Source organism: Ovis canadensis, chromosome 1, assembly GCF_042477335.2.
Source record: "Ovis canadensis isolate MfBH-ARS-UI-01 breed Bighorn chromosome 1, ARS-UI_OviCan_v2, whole genome shotgun sequence".
Lineage (NCBI taxonomy): Eukaryota > Metazoa > Chordata > Mammalia > Artiodactyla > Bovidae > Ovis > Ovis canadensis.
The window spans coordinates 211,109,241-211,131,142 of NC_091245.1; the positions used below are offsets into that span (position 1 = coordinate 211,109,241).

At 35.7% G+C, this 21,902-nt stretch overlaps 1 protein-coding gene and 1 non-coding gene across 2 annotated transcripts in view; both read right to left on the reverse strand.

The window, feature by feature from the left end:
- Positions 1–21,902, reverse strand: part of PIK3CA (phosphatidylinositol-4,5-bisphosphate 3-kinase catalytic subunit alpha) — an 83,319-nt gene that overhangs the window by 39,054 nt on the left and 22,363 nt on the right. The window lies entirely within an intron of this gene.
- LOC138431637 (small nucleolar RNA SNORA20) lies at positions 9,006–9,135 on the reverse strand. The gene has a single exon (XR_011253788.1). It is a non-coding gene; the product is annotated as a small nucleolar RNA SNORA20 (small nucleolar RNA).

Below are 21,902 nucleotides of genomic sequence, written 5' to 3' on the forward strand. Positions count from 1 at the left end.
GATATATATACATGTCCCGCAAATACAGAAGCTGCATAAATGCTGAATGACCAAAGGTTTTACATTTTTTATAACTGATAGATTTAACATGTTATCTGATTTAACTAATACATAAACAAATGTGTATCTACTTAGACATATACTGACAAGATATTTTCCACCCCATTCTCAGATAAGTCAATAGAGAAACATTAGTTTTGTGGCTAACTCAGTTGCCAAAGTTGCATCTCAGCTGCATCTATTTGCTCATAAACTGGAAATTTTATGCTCTTCTGTTTTAAAAATATTACAAATCAATCTTTAATTTATTTAGAACAAGAGAACAAAAACTTGCCTCTACACATGCTACAGAAACAACATGACCAAAATCTCAATAATTCCATGTTCTGATTACTCTCTTTAATATTTACTTTCAGAGTTAATTACTTCCTTTCTTAATGTTAGTCAGCTTCTTACATGTATTTCTGTAATTGCACCTTAATATGTTGTTATTAAAATTATCTACATCCATGTTAGACTTCCTGATAGACCGTGAACTTTTCCAGGATGGGTTTTTATTTGGGTCACTATACTCTTAGAGCATAAACGAGTAAGTAGGAAAACTAGTATGTTGAAATTATCCCAGGGAAAATGTAACAAAGGCCTAAACAAAAAAGTGGTAGCAATTAGTAAAAAGCAAAAAAGAGATAGATGAAGATACCTTGTAAAGGAAAATCAAAAGCACTGAGAGACCATTTGAATTTGAGGGATAAGAAGAGTAATTTTAAACATTTCACTGCAGAGGTTATGCAGGCATGAGAAGCAAGCGTTTTTAGTACAATTATTCTGAGTCCCAGTTAGGGCCTCTAAAATTCTCTTCCTCTAAGAGTCACTGAACTGTTGTTGAAGTGAGTCCAAAGGCACAGCTGTAATACACGCCAGCTCTGGAAGGATGCATATAATCCGTTTCTTTCGAAGTGCTATCCTTCACTGACCTTTATATGCAGATCATGAGAAAACAGATCTAACATTCTTTTAGTGATTAAGAGAATATCAGGTTGGAAAATCAAGTTCTCATGACCAGGATATAGAAAATTTAAATTCCTTTAGAAGAGAATGCAATTCATTTTCACTATTAAATGTATAGTGCTATAAAAAAGGTGTTATAACACTACATTTCAGAGATTTAATGCATTATATAAGATGTGCTTAGTTGCTCAGTTGTGTCCGACTCTGTGACCCCATGGACTGCAGCCCGCCAGGCTCCTTTGTCCATCGGGATTTTCCAGGCCAGAATACTGGAGTGGGTTGCCATGCCCTTCTCCAGGGTATCTTCCCAACCCAGGGATTGAACCCAGGTCTCCTACATTGCAGGCGGATTTTTAACTGTCTGGGCTACCAGGGAATTCTTCAGGCCAGAATACTGGAGTGGGTATCTGTTTCCTTCTCCAGGGGATCTTTCCAACCCAGGGGAAGATCCTAGGTCTTCCTGGGATCAAACCTAGGTCTCCCACACTACAGGCGAATTCCTTACCAATTGAGCCACCAGGGAAGTCCATTATATAAGATAAACATTCCCTAACGTGAGGTCCACAAACAGGTTTAGGAAGGGTTTTGCTCATAGATTTTTAAAATAATGACAACATCTAGGTCAAGAATATCTATACTGATATAGACTTTTGATTATCAATAAAAATGAATAAGAACTTTAAAGTGGTTAAAAGAATCCAGTGTGAGAGGCAGAATCAAATGTGCTAAACATAAAAGGCATTAATAAGGTGAAATACAGATTAATAAATCTTGAAATCTGAGAATTTGATCTCAGATTATTGAATTATGAATTTTCAAATTTTATACAGATAAATGAAGAAAACATAACAAATCTCAAAATATAGTACTAATTTCCCCAATCTGAACTTACAAAAATTCAAATTTTAGTGTGACAGGATAAATTAAAATTGCTTAAAATTTAAGCTCAAAAGTAACTAAATACTAACTAACAGAGGTGAAAATCAGAAGGACAAGATTATGAAGTAAATATAGTTAAACAATGTGGAAAATACAATAAGAGATATTTCATAGTAACACACAGTTTAATAGGACAAATGATTCCATAGTGATGTAGCTTTCCAGGAAATATTTTTCTTATCTTTGTGATGAAGTCAAAACAGATTATCATAGCTTCACATAACACAAGCAGCAGGCAGTCAGAAGTAAACTGCAAATCAGGTAGCTCTATAAATCCCACTTTTCAGATGAAGATAGCTGCATTTGGTTAAATTACTATTCTGAAATATAGAACTAAAAGAATGACTAATACTTCAAATAAAAAAAATACATGAATAGTTTGCCTTGTTTTTCTAGTTGTAGAAAATAGTAAATTCTAATTCTTTCATTCCTCTTTATAAACCAGGCCACCTTGTGACTAACAGCAAGCACTGGTAAGACAGGTGGACAGCATTAGGAGCACCTCCTTCTGCCCAAAAGGAAGCGCCAAGCTAACCATTCCATAAAGAGAATCCAACCGTGACTACAGCCTTAACATCTTAACACCTGTAGCAAATGAGTAACGAAGGGACCAGAAACATTTTAGAAACCTCTACATTTTTTCAGTGATGCTATTATTCAGTATTTAGTAGCAAAGAGAACATATATGAAACCAGTCTTGTTCTAACAGCAGAGCAGAAATGGTCTAAACTGAAGGTTTTCCTTTGGTTCAGGTCACTACTCCATCACCCTCAGCATTACTGACCTTATGGAGAACTCTGCAATTACTAAGACTTCCTCAGGAAATTTTGGGCAGTTCCTTATTAGCACCAAGTGAAGAAAAAAAAAAAAAAAGTTACTACCTCATAGTGATGTTGTAATAATTAAATAAGACAACACATGTTAAAAAATCCTTAGCATAGTGCTTGGAACATAAAAATTCAATAAAGTTTCCCTCTCTCTTATCTGTAAGATCAATGCTTATCAATGCCTTTCTGTCCAGAAAGGGACAGAACTTTATTGTTTCAGGTCTAGTGTAAGAAGATGATAGATATTTAAAAAAAATTTTTTTATGCAGAATAATTTTATTGATATATTTGGTATCTGAACAGATGTCTCTGTCCTCATCTTTATATTTGTCTCTATTCTTATTCAAACATGAAATCCCTGAAGGAGGAAGCCTATATCTGTTTAACTCAGTCTGTACACTCTCACAAGAGCATAAGCATCAAATGGTCATCTGACACATTCCAACAATGACAAAACACAAGAGATTATTCTAAAAAAGCAGATGGAAATAGAAAAAACTGTTATTTTAGAATTATACTATACATTATTTGTAAAATCTATTTCTTTAAGTTTATACATGAAATTATATTGGTTTTCTTATTTAAAGAAAAGGGGAAAATTGCAAAAATACAACTCATGATAACAAGTATTTTTGGCTTTTTGGACTGAAAAAATAATGACCAGTGAGGAAAAGCATGTAGTAAAGAGGAATGAAACAGACTATACTATCAAATTTCTCTTCATGCTAAAATAAATGCCTTTTAATCATATCTGAATTGACCGGAACTAAGCAGGGATGATGGTGATCTTTTGGGTTAAAAACCAACAATACAGCTCATGTACATTTAGTAAGATACTATTTAGTTCACAGAAGCAATACTTAAAGGCTATATTATTTGGTATAATAGGGTGATTTTTTTAATGAGAAAAAAAGATACTTTCGGTGAAAAATGGTTAAAAAGTAGTATCTTTTATATAAAGAGAGAAACAGCTCTATGATATTTAAGTTTGACAGCTATATCTCCATTTAAGGGTTTAGGGTATACTCCGACACAACAGTGAAAATAGAAGCCTAATCATGCACGAATGCCTCCATGAAAATTCAACCGATATGAGATCAGTGAAGAGACCAGCCCAGTAAGGAAGCATCGCCCACTATAAGAAAATGCAAAATATGGAGGGGTTCTAGAAATGTTACTCCAATTTTCTACTAAGCAAAAACTTTAGCCCATGAAAGATGAAGAGAAAAGGTCCTAAAAGTTTAATCTTTTACACCAAGTCAAAGTTTATAACCAAAAAATGGGGCTCACAGTACTTTCTAATTTCCCTTTTCAGATGAGATCGGACACAGTCAGGGTGGTACGGCCACAGACTCTAATTTCCCTTTTCAAATGAGACTCATGTCCCATATATTTAAGGAAGACAATCTATTTATTACTTGGCATTATTTGGATGATGCTAACCACACACCATTCCCTTCTTGATTGATGGGTTCACTTCCAAAAGTATAAAAGGGCTCTACTCTCCCATTTTTCTCTCAAAAGCCTGGGTGCTTTACCAAAAATAACTTCATTCTTTATTATTCTAATGAAGCTAACACCTATCCAGGACTCTGATATAGTCTTTTGAATAGACAAGAGTACATCATCCAGGGCCCATCCAGAGAAATTCATTAAAGAGTTTAAAAATGTCCTGAGTAAACATCTTAATCAAATTAAAACATCTAGTAAAAGGTAACACCAGCAATGTGTCTTCTAGTGTTGACTTGATTCTTTTTAAAGACCTGTAATAAGTTGAAGGCAAGATGTTTCCATAAGTCATCAGGAATGAGAACTTCTCTTTCTAAAGTTCATCAACTGGTCTTTCCTCTTTCATTTTTGTTTCTCTCTGGTTTAGCATAATGCCTTCACAAGACTTTCCATAGCTTTAAATACCTCAACAGTCTTTCAAGTTCTCCCTCTACTACGGGTGAGGATGGATGAACTTCTGGAAAACATCTGCTTCACACTGTTCCTCTTTGTCTTTTCTTCTCTTTATCAAGAATGAACAGCAGGCAGATTCTTTATTGTCTGAGCCACCAGGTAAGCTCTTTGTGTCCACAGAGAAAGAGAGAGAGAGAGAGAGAAACCTAAATCCCCAAATAGTAAATTTTCACTCTAGTTTGATCCAATAAAGTTGGAGCTAGCAATTTTGACTGGGGATACTAGCAGACAATATATTCACCTAAATGCTTCCAGATATATCTCATTGAAAATCTCTGCACAGCATTATTTTCATTTTTGGTCAACTCAAAATTTATTCAAATTTTCCAGATTTATACTATCTGTCACAAGCCCAAACTTATCTAGAAGACAGAATAAGTGGCCAATCATAAAGCTTCAACATGGTCTACAGTTTGCAACGGATTTCTCTATCTCCTGAGTTTTATGCAATGTCATAAAACTTCAGCTATGGTATCTGCGTCTATTATCATATACTACCATGCACAAATGACGAACAAAGCATATATTTATATATCATTGCTATAACTGGTTGTTGTAGGGACTATTTTCCAAATCAAATGACAAGGCCTAGCATGCACTGCAACGATCATGGTGGTGATTCTGCTAGTACTCACAGGCTAAGGAGAAAGTACAAACGGACTCTGCCAATTTCCTTTATAGCAGGAAAAGGGCCTGCTGCTAAGTGAATCAAATAAAAACATGAACGTAAAACTGCGGAGTACTTCTTGCATATGTGTATCAATCTTACACAGGGACCAGGGCTGGTCTTCTGCTGCCATTCTAATTTTAGCATATATTCTGTGGAAATAGGTATAATTTAATAAACTTTTACTAAAAATACTAGGAAGACCTTACCTTTAGTTTCATTCATCTCAAGGCATACTCCCCAATGTTTGTACTACAAAATTAAGCATCAGCACAATACAGTGCCATGAAAACCTATTTTAGTTTTTAATTTAGATTTGATTTAGATTACACTGGGAAAATCTGACTGAAGATGTACTGCACAATCTTGGTTATCATATCAATACACAGGTCCCTGCCATTTTTGTCTAGCTATTTATCTATGCTAGCTATTATCCTTTTGTCCCAATATCACAATCCCACCCTTTGTCCTTGAACTGATTACCTTTCCTGGAGGCCACTACTACAATCTCTTTAAGCATTCTTATTTTTATACCATACTTATTGATATATTACTGGCATTCTTACAAATAGATACAGAGCATAGAATGCAAAGGGCACTGGCTTTTATTTCATTAAATTTCACTTAAGATGATCATATAATGTTTATTTTTAATCTCTTATTCCACATACCAAATTTACTGGCCAAAACAAAAAGTCCCTCATTTTACCAAACTTAATCAAATAAATCCAGAGAGAGCTACTTGCAAATATGTTCCATTTTCTTCAAACTAAACTCTAAAAAAAGGTAAGATAGGTATTATTTGTTTAGTGAATACTACCCAAGTCTATCTACAGATAACAATACAGTTCAAGAGGAATGCTACAACACTGGATGGAAGACATGAAATAGAGTAGAAACTTGATTTTAAAAGTGGCCTTTCTCAGTGATAAAGACCAAACAATAATACTATACTCTGTAGTAACTGCTTGCCATCTGGTCCATTTTCTGGCAGTAACAGAATACTTTAGTATTACACTAGCAATGCAGAGAAACTCCCCTGCAAGCAATTATTAACCAAGTTAGTAGTGATTTATGAGACTTCAGTATTTGCTCTCTAGTATAAAGGCTACTTCACTAAAGCAAGATTTGGAGTAATTCAGGAGAGCTGTCTAGAGCTGTCTGGCAAGCAAAGGAATACAGACCTTTCAGTGTGCAATCAGAGAGAAGGCAGCTTAATTTCAGCACAAGCATCCCCTAGTAGAGATGTAAAGACAAGGAGTCCTATGAGTGACAGCAACAACAATGTGGAGTCATGTAAGCACAGATTTGCTTTTTGAAAACTCGATTTTTCAGCCAACACAATATAGGTAAGATATCTCAGAATCTATTTAATGATGGATTAAATAGATGCATTTCACATTGCTCTTTCAAACATTTACTATTCATTTATACTTGATACAGTACAATGCACCAAGCAGCTGGGAAATCATACTTACTATATACTTTAAAATGAGAGCAATGAGAATGACAAACTGAAGTGGGCGTGACTGTGTATAAACGGCAACATATGGGATCAGTAAGTAGAATATTTCCATTTTATTCATTGCTGCTTAGTATGTCACCAGTCAACTGCCTGACACATAAAGTTAAACAATACATTACCATATAAGTCAAAAAGTTAAAGCACTTTTTAAATCTGTATCAACTGACAAAACCTTGAAAACTGATTATTTAACATAAGTCATTAGATTATTATCGAACAACTGCTTCCCACATTATGATTCATTAGCTAATTTTGCTGAAGTTAAAATAAATGCACAGAGGGAGATAAAAGAAAGTTTGAAAAAGGGAACTTAGCTAAAATTCTAAACCTTCACTAGGGAGTACTATTATCTCAAGAAAAGGAATGATTGCAAAGTTTACAGTGAAGAGATAAGGGAAAGTTTCTAGGTTAAAGAGAGCCACTATAGGAGATATTAACAGAGAGTTATGTGTATGTGCCAAATAACAATTATTAGAAGAATGGATACCTTGATGGAGAATCCTGATGTGGTGAAAATTCAGCAATAACAGCATCTATTATGGAACGTAAATAGCACATTTAAACCTCTATTTCTTAAACTGCAAGATTAAGGTTAAACTGGAACATAAACTTTTAACTTCACCTTGTTGTTGTTCAGTTGCTAGTTCAGTTTGGTTCAGTTCAGTCGCTCAGTCATGTCCAACTATTTGCAACCCTATGGACTGTAGCACACCAGGCCTTCCTGTCCATCACCGACTCCCAGAGTTTGCTCAAACTCATGTCCACTCAGTCGGTGATGCCATCCAATCATCTCATCCTCTGTCGTCCCCTTCTCCTCCTGCCCTCAATCTTTCCCAACATCAGGGTCTTTTCAAATGAGTCAGTTCTTCACATCAGGTGGCCAAAGTATTCAAGTTTCAGCTTCAACATCAGTCTTTCCAATGAATATTCAGGACTGATTTCCTTTAGGATGGACTGGTTGGATCTCCTTGCCAGTCCAAGGGACTCAAGAGTCTTCTCCAAAACCACAGTTCAAAAGCATCAATTCTCTGGCACTCAGCTTTCTTTATAGTCCACTCTCACATCCATACATGACTACTGGAAAAACCATAGCCTTGACTAGACGGACCTTTGTTGGCAATGTAATGTCTCTGCTTTTTAATATGCTGTCTAGATTGGTCATAACTTTTCTTCCAAGGAGCAAGCATCTTTTAACTTCATGGCTGCAGTGATTTTGGAGCCCCCCAAAATAAATTCTGTCACTGTTTCCCCATATATTTGCCATGAAGTGATGGGACCAGATGCCATGATCTCAATTTTCTGAATGTTGAGCTTTAAGCCAACTTTTTTTTTTCCGGCATCCTGTTGCATTTTAATGTATAATATTTGAGATACAAGCAAGGTACATCTAACATTGTTACAAATAAGACAGATAAGTCATCAAGGGCTCCAGATTGAATAGCATATTCATAACCTCCATGCTTATCATCTTTGCTTTCTGGGTGTAATTTAATAAGATCATCAATTCAAAGAATGGTAATTGCCACTTCAGTTGCAAATTTCAAGCTCTTAACTTTAACTATGGTTGGTTCAAACACCCCTGCTTGTTTGTTGTCACACGGTTGACCAAGTCAAGACCAATCCATTTTAGATTTTTTCGTTCTGGGTTAACCTGAGCCTCATTATGAAAAGCTCTTAATTTTGCAACCAGATCTGTGGAGTCTTGGGCAGCATTAACTGCCAAGAGTATTAGGAATAACAAGAAGAGATCTTGCAAACTCCGCAATACAGAGTTGTTCCCGGGAGCCCACGCTGGATGCTTAGTTCTCAAGGTAAATAGAAAGGGCCGCCTATACAGCACCCCCACCTGGGACCACAGACTTTGACTCCAAAACTCTCTTCACCACACAAAGGGCATCGTGTAAGGAGTGCTACATCTTGTCACACATGAAATCATTAGCCCCATGTAAGATGACCGATTCAGAGGTCCGAGCCTTAGTGCTATATAAAACAATAGCAACAGTCTTATATCAATTCAGCAGTAGTAAGTCCATGAAGAAATTCACTTCTACTTACACAGGACATTCAGACAGGGAGGCAATGTCTAGACCATGGAGAAGAGATGAAATGGCAACTTTACCTCCATTTACAAGGGCACAGTATTGTTTTATCCCATGCATATAATTGCTCATATCACTGAAGGACTATAGCAGCAAATAAATGGGAAGTAAGCCAACTTTTTCACTCTCCTCTTTCACTTTCATCAAGTGGCTCTTTAGTTCTTCTTCACTTTCTGCCATAAGGGTGGTGTCATCTGCATATCTGAGGTTATTGATATTTCTCCCAGCAATCTTGATTCCAGATCGTGCTTCTTCTAGCCCAGCGTTTTTCATGATGTACTCTGCATATAAGTTAAATAAGCAAGGTGACAATATACAGCCTTGACATACTCCTTTTCCTATTTGGAACCAGTCTGTTTTTTCCACGTCCAGTTCTAACTGTTGCTTCTTGACCTGCATACAGATTTCTCAAGAGGCAGGTCAGGTGGTCTGGTATTCCCATCTCTTGAAGAATCTTCCACAGTTTATTGTGATCCACACAGTCAAAGGCTTTGGCACAGTCAACAAAGCAGAAATAGATGTTTTTCTGGAACTCTCTTCCTTTTGATGATCCAGTGGATGTTGGCAATTTGATCTGGTTCCTCTGCCTTTTCTAAAACCAGCTTGAACATCTGGAAGTTCATAGCTCACTTTGAAGCCTCACTTGGAGAATCTTGAGCATTACTTTACCAGCGTGTGAGATGAGTGCAATTGTGCGGTAGTTTGAACATTTTTTGGCATTGCCTTTCTTTGGGATTGGAATGAAAACTGACCTTTTCCAGTCCTGTGGCCACTGCTGAGTTTCCCAAATTTGCTGGCATATTGAGTGCAGCACTTTCACAGCATCATCTTTCAGGATTTGAAATAGCTCAACTGGGGTTACATCACCTCCACTAGCTTTGTTCATAGTGATGCTTCCTAAGGCCCCCTTGACTTCTCACTTCAGGATGTCTGGCTCTAGGTGAGTGATCACACCATCATGATTATCTGGGTCATGAAGATCTTTTTGGACAGTTCTTTGGTGTATTCTTGCCACCTCTTCTTAATATCTTCTGCTTCTGTTAGGTCCAGACCATTTCTGTCCTTTATTGAGCCCATCCTCGCATGAAATGTTCCCTTGGTATCTCTGATTTTCTTGAAGAGATCTCTGTCTTTCCCATTCTGTTGTTTTCCTCTATTTCTTTACACTGATCACTGAGGAAGGCTTTCTTAACTCTCCTTGCTATTCTTTGGAACTCTGCATTCAAATGGGTATATCTTTCCTTTTCTCCTTTGCTTTTCGCTTCTCTTCTTTTCACAGCTATTTGCAAGGCCTCCTCAGACAGCCATTTTGCCTTTTTGCATTTCTTTTTCTTGAGAATGGTCTTGATCCCTGGCACCTGTACAATATCACGAACCTCCGTCCACAGTTCATCAGGCACTCTGTTCATCAGACACTCAGATCTAATCCCTTGAATCTATTTCTCACTTCCACTGCATAATTATGAGGGATTTGATTTAGGTCATACCTGAATGGTCTAGCGGTTTTCCCTACTTTCTTCAATTTAAGTCTGAATTTGGCAATTGCTAAGTCATGTCCAGCTCTTTGTGACCTCATGGACTGCATCGAGCCAGGCTTCCCTGTCTTTCAGTATCTCCCATAGTGTGCTCTAACTCCTGTCCAATTAATCAGTGATGTCATCCAACCATCTGATCCTCTGTTGCCCACTTCTTGTGCCCTCAATTTTTCCCAGCATCAGGATCTTTTCCAATGAGTTGGCTCTTTGCATCAGGTAGCCTAAATATTAGAGCGTCAGATTCACATCAGTTGTTCCAATGAATATTCAGGACTGATTTCCTTTAGGACTGACTGGTTTGATCTCCTTGCTGTGCAAGGGATTCTCAAGAGTCATCTCCAGCAACACTAAGAATCTCTATTATTGGAGAGTTGCTTTATGGTCTATATGATTATAACTTGACAGTCTCATACCAAGTTTGAGTGGTATATGAAAAAAGGCACAGAAAAAAGTTCTTTAAAATCTCTCCACTGTCACTATGGGAAGTCAGAAATTTACTTGTCTGTCACAAAGTCCTCAAAACAATGAAGTACTTAAAAAAAAAGAAAAAAGTATGTTCTATTTTTATAGCATAATCAACAAAATCACAGTAACTATCTTATCATTTAAAAAAAATATCTAAATACTTTTATATCTCTAGGAATCAGCTAATTAAAACCTGTCTGTGATTCCTTTGTTACAACTGACCTTACAATGCTAGTGTTCTTACCCATCACTAGCCTACTCACAATAGTATCATTAGCACTAAGATCCAAATAACAGTGGTATATTTATGACTGCACTTCAGTTTCCACAAAAGCAAAATTCCGAGAAGAGTGTGAGTCATTATCCCCAGGGTAAAAAAAAAATAATGTTTCTTTGGTCAGAATATGAAACTTATTACTGAAACTAGTAAGTTAGCCTAGAAATTCAACTTCTGAATAAAAGGAACAGAAAGTTTATTTCCTCTACTAGAACACTCCAAAACTAGCATAACTGTCCATCTGTCTGCTTCTGCTCTTCTCCATATCTGCTGTGTGGTGACAGAAAAAAACAACCTTTACTCTAGCTATTTTCAATACTGTTCTTTTGTTCTTCTGTCCTGTCAGGATGTCATTTCCCAGGACCAAAAAAAAGACACATACACTCAGGCGCTCACTCATACATCCTCTGCCTCTCTCACTGTTTGACCTACCTATCTGTAGAAATTCTGTAATAGATCTCACTATCAATTCCAAAGTTACTACAAGACAGTATGAGAACACTCTAAAAGTGACTATTTCTACAATGGTAATTGTCAAAAAGTTCCCAGGTTCGTATGTTACATTTTACTTTGAAATACTTTCAAAATTAGAAGATTAAAATTACAAAGTTAAGAAGCTATTAATATTATAAACAATTTAAAGTTTTCTCCCCAGATTTCCCCAATAAAAAGTCAAAATAATCTTTCTGTGATATTATTCTGGTCTCTCTATTTGCTTCTTTCATTGGTAACCCTTACTCAGCTTACTATGCAAATGTGGGGACTTTTCATGACATTCCCACTCTATCAATCTCCAAGGTTAGATAGAAACTTTGGAGATGTTTCTTGCATGAGGCCGTTTCCACCCACTAACCTGTCCTGAAACCCACCTTCTGTGTTTTTCTGGCCATCTCCTCTGTCACTGTGTGCTCAGTTGCTCTGACTCTTTGAGACCCCATGGACTGTAGCCAGCCAGGCTCCTCTGTCCACGGGACTTTTTTTCTCTCACTATTAGGTCCTAAAGAGTTTTCACATGGAACAATGATTTATTTATAATTCAATGAGCATTCATAAGCAAGTGCTTTTTCTAAGATGTAATGAAAAGAATGTCTGACAGGTACAGTGGGCACAGCAGGTTAAGCGGGCAGCAGGAACGAAGGCAAGAAGCCCTGAAAGCATACACTGTTTAATCTCTCCCCTCCCCAATTCATTACCCAGTGTCACTAGCCACCTAAAACACATCTGTCATACAATTACTCAGTCACAATAATATGATGACTCCCTAGTATCTACAGAATATAGCTCAACTCAAAGTCTCACAAATCATTACAATGCTCTGCCTCTACTCGCCCACTCTTTAACCACCCTCCAAACTCTAACCTCACTGGATCAATCTTTGTTCTTCCGTTTTCCTTGCATTTGTAAATAAAGTCCAGGATCTTTCTTCTGTGTCTATTTATTGCCATTTCAATTATTCCTCAAATTCAACCCAAATGTCTTCTTTCTAGTTCCTCACAGTCTCATTAAACTTGGCTTTCCATCCCAAGTGAATTTGAGAATCATTTTGTTAAGTTCAAAAACAAAGCTCAAAGCAAAAATTGGTCATATTTTGATTATGAATACTTGATTTATGCTTAGACAGTACTGACATTTTTACAAAATAATCTTCCTATACAAGTATGTATCTCCACTTAACTATTGTTCAGTGTTCCCCAGTAATAACATTTAAAATTGAATTAATTTAAAATTAATACAAAATTACATTTAAAATTGAATTGTTGTTTAGTCACTAAGTCATGACTGACTCTTTTGTGACACCATGGACTGCAGCTCACCAGGCTCCTCTGTCCATGGTGTTCTCCAGGCAAGAATACTGTAGTGGGTTGCCATTTCCTTCTCCAGGGGATCTTCCTGACTCAGGGGTCAAACTCTAATCTCCTGCATTGGCAGTGAGATTCCTTATCACTGAGCCACCAGGGAAGCCTAAACTGAATTATAACTAACATACGATCAACTGCTTATATCTTAAATGTTAAGTTTGATGATTTTTAACTTATTACATCTATGCAAACACCACACAAGATATTGACTATTTCTATAACTCCAGAAAGTCCCCTCATGTTCTTTTCCAATTAACTTCTCTGTCCCAATCACATTTTGATTTTTAATCCATTAATTGATTACTAATTACAGATTAGTATTTCTGGTTCTTCATATAAACTGAATCACATAGTATATACTCTTTTGAGATTTAGACATGCTGTTAATGTATCACTAGTCAGTTCTTTTAAATCACCAGTAGTACTCCAAAATATACTACAACTTGTTTGTTCATTCTCTAGTTGTTGAATATATGAGCTTATTCCAATTTTGGCTATGGACATTTTTACATCAGTTTTTACTGTATTGTTTTAGTGGACATATACTTTTATTTCTCTTGGTAAATACTTAGAAGTGAAATGCTGGGTTCTACAAGACTGTTTATCCCTAAAAAGGCCTGCTTACAAAGTTGGCCCACAGTTAGCGTCTGGGAAAGTGGATCTTAGATACTGAGAGGATTATTCTCAACCCCTAACCACTAAGAGTGGCTCACTGTGTCTGAGCTGTTTATGGAAACAATTTGGTTTGCATCTAATAACCTGCTTTGTGTCTGGAATTTGGGTATGTGCTGGGCAGAGGGATGAACCTCTAAGGCTATACCTGTGCACTGAATCTCTAATAAGCTTTCCTGGTTGGATACACTTCAGCACTGTCACAACTCTTCACTGGGGAAATTAAGGTACCTTGCATGACTGCACCGAGAGAAGTCCCTTGTAAGCTTTACCTGCTCTCCCCTGGATTTCTCCCCATGTACCTTTTTCATTTGCTGACTGATCTCTGCATCCTTTGCTATAATAAATTACAGCAATGAGTATGACCACATGTGAGTCCTCTAAGCAAAACCACTGAACCTGGTCTTAGTGAACTCCTGACACCGGAGGTAAACGTTATATTTAACTTTATAAGAAACTGCCTACCAGTTCTCCAAAGTAGTTGGTCACTTTGCATTCCCACCGGCAATAAAAGAGAGTTCCAGCTGCTCTACATACTCATAAATATTTAGTAGTATCAGTTTTTAATCTTGGCTATTCTAGTGGGTATCTGATATCCAGTGGGTAGTGATATTTCTACAAATAAACACACAATGATTTTAATTTGCATTTACCAATGACAAGTGATGCTTAAAATCTTTTCATATGTTACTGGCTATATGTACATCTTCCATGAAATGTTTCACATCTTCATTTTTATATTAGGTAGCTGATTTTTTTAAATGTTGGTTTCAGATTCTTTATATACGCTGAAAATAAGTTTTTTATGTCACCTATAAATATTAAGAATATTTTTTCCATTCTGTGGTATGTCTATTCATCTTCCTATTGTCTTTTTATAACCAAAAATGTTAACTTTGATAGTCTTATTTATCTTTCTTTTATAATTAGTGCTTCCCATATTCTGCCCAAGAAATTTTTGCCTCCTCAGTAGAGTTTTAAAAGAGTTCTTTATGTAAGTTCTGTTATGGTGTATTAAGTTTATTTGTAGATAAATGATCTTTTTGTTAACTTTCGTGAATGAGTTCTTCTTTTCCATTATATAATTGGTTATTGTTCATATAGAATAAAACTATGGTTCATTTATATATTAATGTTATGATACCAAGAAATCATACAGAAAAAAAACAGATAAAATGACTAAAGAGTCAAAGACTTTTTTGGTGAAAGTTCTTCCATAAACCAAACTGTAAGACCACTGGCAAACAGGGAAGATGTGTTTGCAACATACATGACAAAGGGCTAATTATTTTTCTTTCTTGTAATTTACAAATAGCTCAGAAAGGAAAAAAAGAATGATAATTGAGGTGAGGAATATTAAATTTAAATGCCTACAGATAAACAAGCCAATTCTCACAGAACCTCAGAAAGGTTCAGGACAGGAAATACCCGGAACTATTAGAATTTCAGGTCTCCAACTTCACTTAACGTAGTCAATGACTTGCCAATCTTTCGGAAATCAGAAGGCATAGTTTCTGGAAAAAATAAACCCAAAAGACTGTGGACTGAAACAGATATAGAAATAGCAAAGAGTAAAGTTGTGAATAAAGCCAGAAGATAATGTGAAAGTTTAAGTGAGATTCAAAGTTCTTTTCTTCGGTAAAGCTCTAAAACATAAGTAGTCCCACATAAGAGATAGTCCCACATAAGAGATAGTCCCACATAAGAGATAGTAGATTTTTCTCCAAAAAAGGATCCCAAACTGACTAACCTAGAGAAAGAGCATGACACTGAAGTTTTCCTAAAGCACAGTCCACCAATAAACAAGAGCCCTGACTCAAACGGAGAGCTTTTTATCAGCTTTTAATGCTTTTTAAATATGAATGACAGCCAAGGATCTTTATGTATTTGAGAGAAGTCTCCAAATATTAAAGACAGAGACCAAGATAAAAACAGGAGTGCTGAGAAACACTGAGAATGATGGGACAGAAGAAAATATTGAAGAAACTAATTAAAACATCCTCATGAAAGAGAAAATACTGCATCATTTAACAAGAAGAGGAACCAGTAAGAAAAAAAAGAGAGAATACGAGCTGAAAAGAAAATTCAATAGGCATTTAAAGTCAAGGCAATTTTCCAGAAGGCAGAATACAAAGAAAGATGAGTAATAGGGGGAAAGGTAAAAAACTAGAAAAAGCAATTCAGGAAGTCTAATATCTGACTTGAAGGAATTCCAGAAACAACAAAGAAAATGAAGATAAAATATAAAAAAAAGTAAGGCAAGAAAATTTCCAAGAACTGAAGGTTGAAAGTCTGCAGAAAGCAAGGACCTACTGAGTACACCACACAATAAAGGAAGAGACCCATACCAAGAGACAGTGCCATAAAATTTCATGGAACATAATAATAACTTCTAAAGACAAAAACAACCCCCCTCAAGCCAAATAAATGATCAAAAGCCAGAATGGCATCTGATCACACAATAGCAAAACTGGATACCAGAAGACAGTAGAACAGCAATATTTAAAAAATTTTGACTAAAATGATTTTCAATCTATAGAGTTGTTCACTCATCTAAAATACCATATAATTGCAGGAATAGATTATGACATATTCAGGTATGTAAAATCTCAAAAAATTTACCCCTAAGTTATCCCTTTTCAACATTCAAAAAACTAAGATCATGACTTCTGGTCCCATTACTTCATGGCAAATAGATGGGGATACAATGGAAACTGACAGACTTTTATTTTCTTGGGCTCCAAGATCAATGCAGATGGTGACTGTAGCCATGAAATTAAAAGACACTTGCTCCTTGAAAGAAAAGCTATGACAAAACTAGACAGCATATTAAAAAGCATAAACATTACTTTGCCAACAAAGAAACATCTAGTCAAAGCTATGGTTTTTCCAGTAATCATGTATGAGTGTGAGAGTTGGACCATGAAGAAAGCTGAACGCCAAAGAACTGATGCTTTTGAACTGTAGTACTGGAGAAGACTCTTAAGAGACCCTTGCGAGGAGATCCAACCAGTCCATTCTAAAGGAAATCAGTCCTGAATATTCTTCGGAAGGACTGATGCTGAAGCTGAAACTCCAATACTTTGGTCACCTGACGTGAAGAACTGACTCACTGGAAAAGACCCTGATGCTGGGGAAGACTGAAGGCAGGAGAAGAGGACCACAGAGGGTGAGATGGTTGGATGGCATCCCCAACTCAATGGACATGAGTTTGAGCAAGCTCTGGGAGTTGGTAATAGACAGGGTAGCCCGGTGTGCTGCAGTCCATGGGGTCGCAAAGAGTCGGACACAACTGAGCAACTGAACTGAACTGAACTATCCTTTTTCAAGAAACCACTAGAGCATATGCTCTTATAAATGAGAGAGTACACTATGAAGGTATGGGACATGGGAAATCAAGGCTCCAACACAGGAAGCAGATGAAGGGAATTTCCAGGATAAGAGCAAGAAATCATAAGACAACAGCTGTGAAACAGACCTAGGGGGTAGTCAAGATTAAATCAGAAAAGCTGAAGGCTCTAGGAAAATTTCCCAGGTGGGACTACTGGTAAAGAACCCATCTGACAATGCAGGAGACATAGGAGATGCAGGTTTGATCTCCGGGTTGGGAAGAGCTCCTGGAGGAGGGCATGGCAACCACTCCAGTACTCTTGCTTGGAGAATCCCATGGACAGGGGAGCCTGGCAGACACAGACCATGGTGTTGCAAAGAGCTGGACACGACTGAAGTGACTTAGTATGCACAGGAAGGTATCTTACAAAAGTAATCAAACTAATTACCCTATGGGTGAAAGTTATTATTACAAAGATGGTTTGACGCCTCTGGGATGACAGTCTCAGGTGTAATCTTAACTGAGCAGAATTTTTAAATAAGTTAATTATTTAATTAAAACAGCAACAAGAACAAAAACTGTACCAGAAAAGACATATCATATGCATTTACCATAAGGTATGATTTTGGTTGTGTTTTCATAGATATTCTTTATCAGAATGGAAAAGTTGCCTGCCAATTCACAGCCTGCTGACCTTTTTATGCATTTGTGTTGAATTTTGTCAAAGACTTTTTCTGCATCCATTGAGATAATCATACAATTTTTCAATTTTATTTTATTAGTACTGTGTATTACATGGAATTGATTTCTAAAAGTTAAACCAGTCTTTCATTGTTGGGATAAATCCCACATGGCCATGATACATTTTCCTTTTCATATCAATATACTGTTAGATTTAATATGCTAATATTTTGTTATAGATTTCTGTGTCTATATTTGTGAGGAATGTTCACTGCTAGTTTTCTTGTGATGTCTTTGTTTGACTTTGATATCTGGGTAATACTGGCCTCATAAAATGAGTTGTGATGTTCTCCTTACATCTGTATTTTCTGAAAATCTGGGTAGGAATTATAATTTTTCTTTCTTCAGAGTTGTCAGAATTACCAGTTATGGCATTGGGGCCTGAATATGGTTGTTGTTGGAAGGTTTTTAATTACTAACTGAATTTCCTTATTCTATATAAGTGTATTTAGATTTTCTATTTCTTCTTGAGTCAGTTTTAGTCATTTGTATTTTTCAGGGAACTTGTCCATTTCACCCAAGCTGTCAAACTGATTGGTATGAAGTTGTTCATAATATTCTTTCATTATCTTTTTAAGTAGCTATAGATCTGTAATGATATCTATTCCTTCATTCCTAATATTGTTAATTTACTTTTTTATTGATTATTCTAGTTAAAGGTTTATCAATTTTACTGACTCTTTTAAAGAATGAGATTTTCATCTCATTGTTTTCCTGTTTTCTATTTACTTGAGTTCCTCTCTGATCTTTATTATTTTCTTTCTTTTGTTTACTTTGATCTTAACTATTTCTTTTTTAGCTCTTTAAAGCAGAAGCTTAGATAACTGATTTTAGACCTTTCTTCTTTTCTAGTATTAAGCATTTAAAACTATAAATTAATTTCTTAGCACTGCTTTAGCTATATACCAAAAATTTTATATACTGTATTTTTATTTCCATGCAGCTAAAAATATTTTCCTACTTCAGCTAAAAATATTCTCCAATTTCCCCTGTGAATTCTTCTTTCACCCACAGATTACTCAGAATTATGTGATTCAATTTCCACATATTGGGAATTGTCCTTCTTTCTGTATTGACTTTTAATTTAATTCCTTTAAATTAAATTGCCACTATGTAATTTCAACACATTGCATAATTTCAATCTTTTTATATTTATTAACAAACAATGTTTGTGGGCCATTATATGGCTCATCCTGATGAATGTTTCAAATGCACTTTGAATGTGCTGTTGGGTATGGTATTCTGTAGATGTCAGGTGTAATTGGTTGACTGCCTTATTCAAGTCTTCTATATCCTGCTTTTCTGTCTACTTATTCTACCAGTTGTTAAAAGAAGAATACAGAAAATTGCAACTCTAGATATTTAACTGCCTATTTCTACTTTCAATTCTGGCAGTGTTACTTCATGTATTTTGTGTCTCTGTTGTAAGTGTATTTAGAATTTCACATTTCCCTGTTATGTTCATTCCTTTATAATTTATCTCTAGTATTATTCTTTGCTTTAAAATATACTGGGTGATATTAATGTAGTTACTTCAGCATTCTTATACTTGTTTTCCACAAAGAGGAATCACCTAGCCTCCTCACACTGTCATTACTAGAGGATACATTTATTTTGATGATGAAAATTAAAAATGTAGAAGGGAATACAATGACAAACTCAGAAGATATTTGAACAAGAAAATGTTGATTATAATTCTATACTAATAAGGCTAAAACTCTGACTTTAAAAGTATCTTTTTTACATAAATATATATTCCTGTATTCCCTCCCATTTTCCCCTTAAAATTAATCACATTACTAACAATGGCTACACTTTGGAGAGCAGGATACAAGTGGGTGGTTAGGACAGACAGAAATGAATACAGAAAGTAAAATTTGCAAATAATAATTTACATCCTCTTTTATCATACTTGTCTCCTTTCCCTCATTTAACTGTACCAGTATTGTATACCAACACAAAAAGAGTGAGAAAATAGCTGACTGTTCCTTATGTTATTCATAACGTGAATAGAATGTGAATCCTTTGTAATTAAGCCTGTGTGAAGCTTCTGGCTTGGGATAGCTACTATTTAATATATCAAGGAACAGCTTTCTATTATTTTACTAAGGTTTGTGGAGGGGGGGGCAGAGAGGGAGTGAAAACTAGACAGCAATTAAAATCTGTTGGAAAATGTTCTAACCAGGAATTTTATACCCAGCAAATTATCATATGTAAAGAAAATATAAAGTATTTCCATGGATTTTACCTCCCATGACCCAGTCCTAAGGAACATGAGTTATTACTTAAGCCAACCAAAAATGGAGGCCAAAAAACAGGAATATACATGCTAGAGATGAAAGAACTGACTTAGAGGCTGAATTACATAAATAATCTTATTTATATTAAGAAAAAGCAATCCCAGGAAAAGTTTTACATGAATCATAGATAGTAATAAGCCCAAACTAGAATGAAATCTATTTGGCCAAAGTAAAAAGTATTCAGAAAAAAGAACCTCACAGCTTTTAAACAGCAGATAAAAGAAATGAGGCGTCACTAAGTATTAATGGCATACTGAAGAATATAAATGCTTATTTTCACAATAGGAAATAAAAGAGAGGAAAAAACTTTAGGGAGGAAAAAACAACAAAAATGTATAATAAAATCAGGCTCAAAGTAAGAAGGAAAACAGCACAATTTTGAGCAACTTGTGGCATGTATAAAAAGAGTAACCATGTGATCTAAGTACTAAGGATATTCTTTGTGTGGTTCACGATGTTGAATGTAAAAAGAAATCTATTATTTGGTTGTGGAGTGAAACATTTTTATATAATCATCCCAGGTGGTGCAAGTGGTAGAGAATCTGCCTGCCAATACAGGAGATATAAAGAAGCTGGGGTTTGATTCCTGAGTCAGGAAGATCCTCTGAGAAGAGAATGGCAACCCATTCCAGTATTATTGCCTGGCGAATCACATGGATAGAGAAACCCAGCAGGCTACAGTCCATAGGGTTGCAGAGTCAGACACGACTTAGCATGCATGCAAATTAATGTAAATACTATTAATATCAGGTATTACAATCTACCTAGAGTCAAAACATAAGAAGTTTTAAGTATGGTCACAGAATAGAATGTAAAAGTTACCCATTACTTGACAATATACTAAGTAGCTGGATACATACTGTGTTAGGGAAGGTGGGACAAGAATTTAAAGGAAAGACAGGGTACTATTATCACTGTATAACAGTGGGATATGAGGAATATTATTATAAGTTGATGCAATAGAAAATAGACATTTGACTGTATTAAAAGCACAAAGTAACAACAAAAGCTAAAGAAAGGGAGAACAAAACGATAGTGAGATGGTAATTAAACATGGTAACAAAATTAACAGTAACAGGAAATTTTTAAAATTAAGTGCTCAAATTTAATGATTTCTATGTCCAGTGACTATTAAGAGAGGGAACTGTTCAATTTCTCAAATGCTAATATTTACTAATGTATTTCAGCTTACTATTGGAGGTTAATTTCGATATTTGCTCTTTACAAAATCTTTTGAGACACTGACTGAAGAACTCTACTTGGAAATCGTTATAAGATGTAACAGTTTGTCAAGTGTTTAGCGTACTTCAAAGTGTGGTACCCTAATTTCCATGTTCTTGATTTTAGTTCCAGAAATATTGGCAGAAAATTAAAAAGCTGACAGCTGGGTGCAAGGATATTACAAGATGACTCTAATTATCTAAAATGTTTCTTTTAAAAGAACAGTTGCTACTAAATATTTCATTGCTAACATTTGGTTTAAGCCATAGCTAGATGTATTCTATGGCACACTGGATCTGAACTTTGCAGCTGGTCGTTGATTTCCATCAACACATCAAGACTGAAGTACCAACACTGAACACAACCAAACTCTGGAAACTGAACTTGAAAAAAAAACAATGCAAAACCACTTGAATACTTATATATGTACTATATGTGTGTGTACATATTTATATAAATAATTTTTGTCTTAAT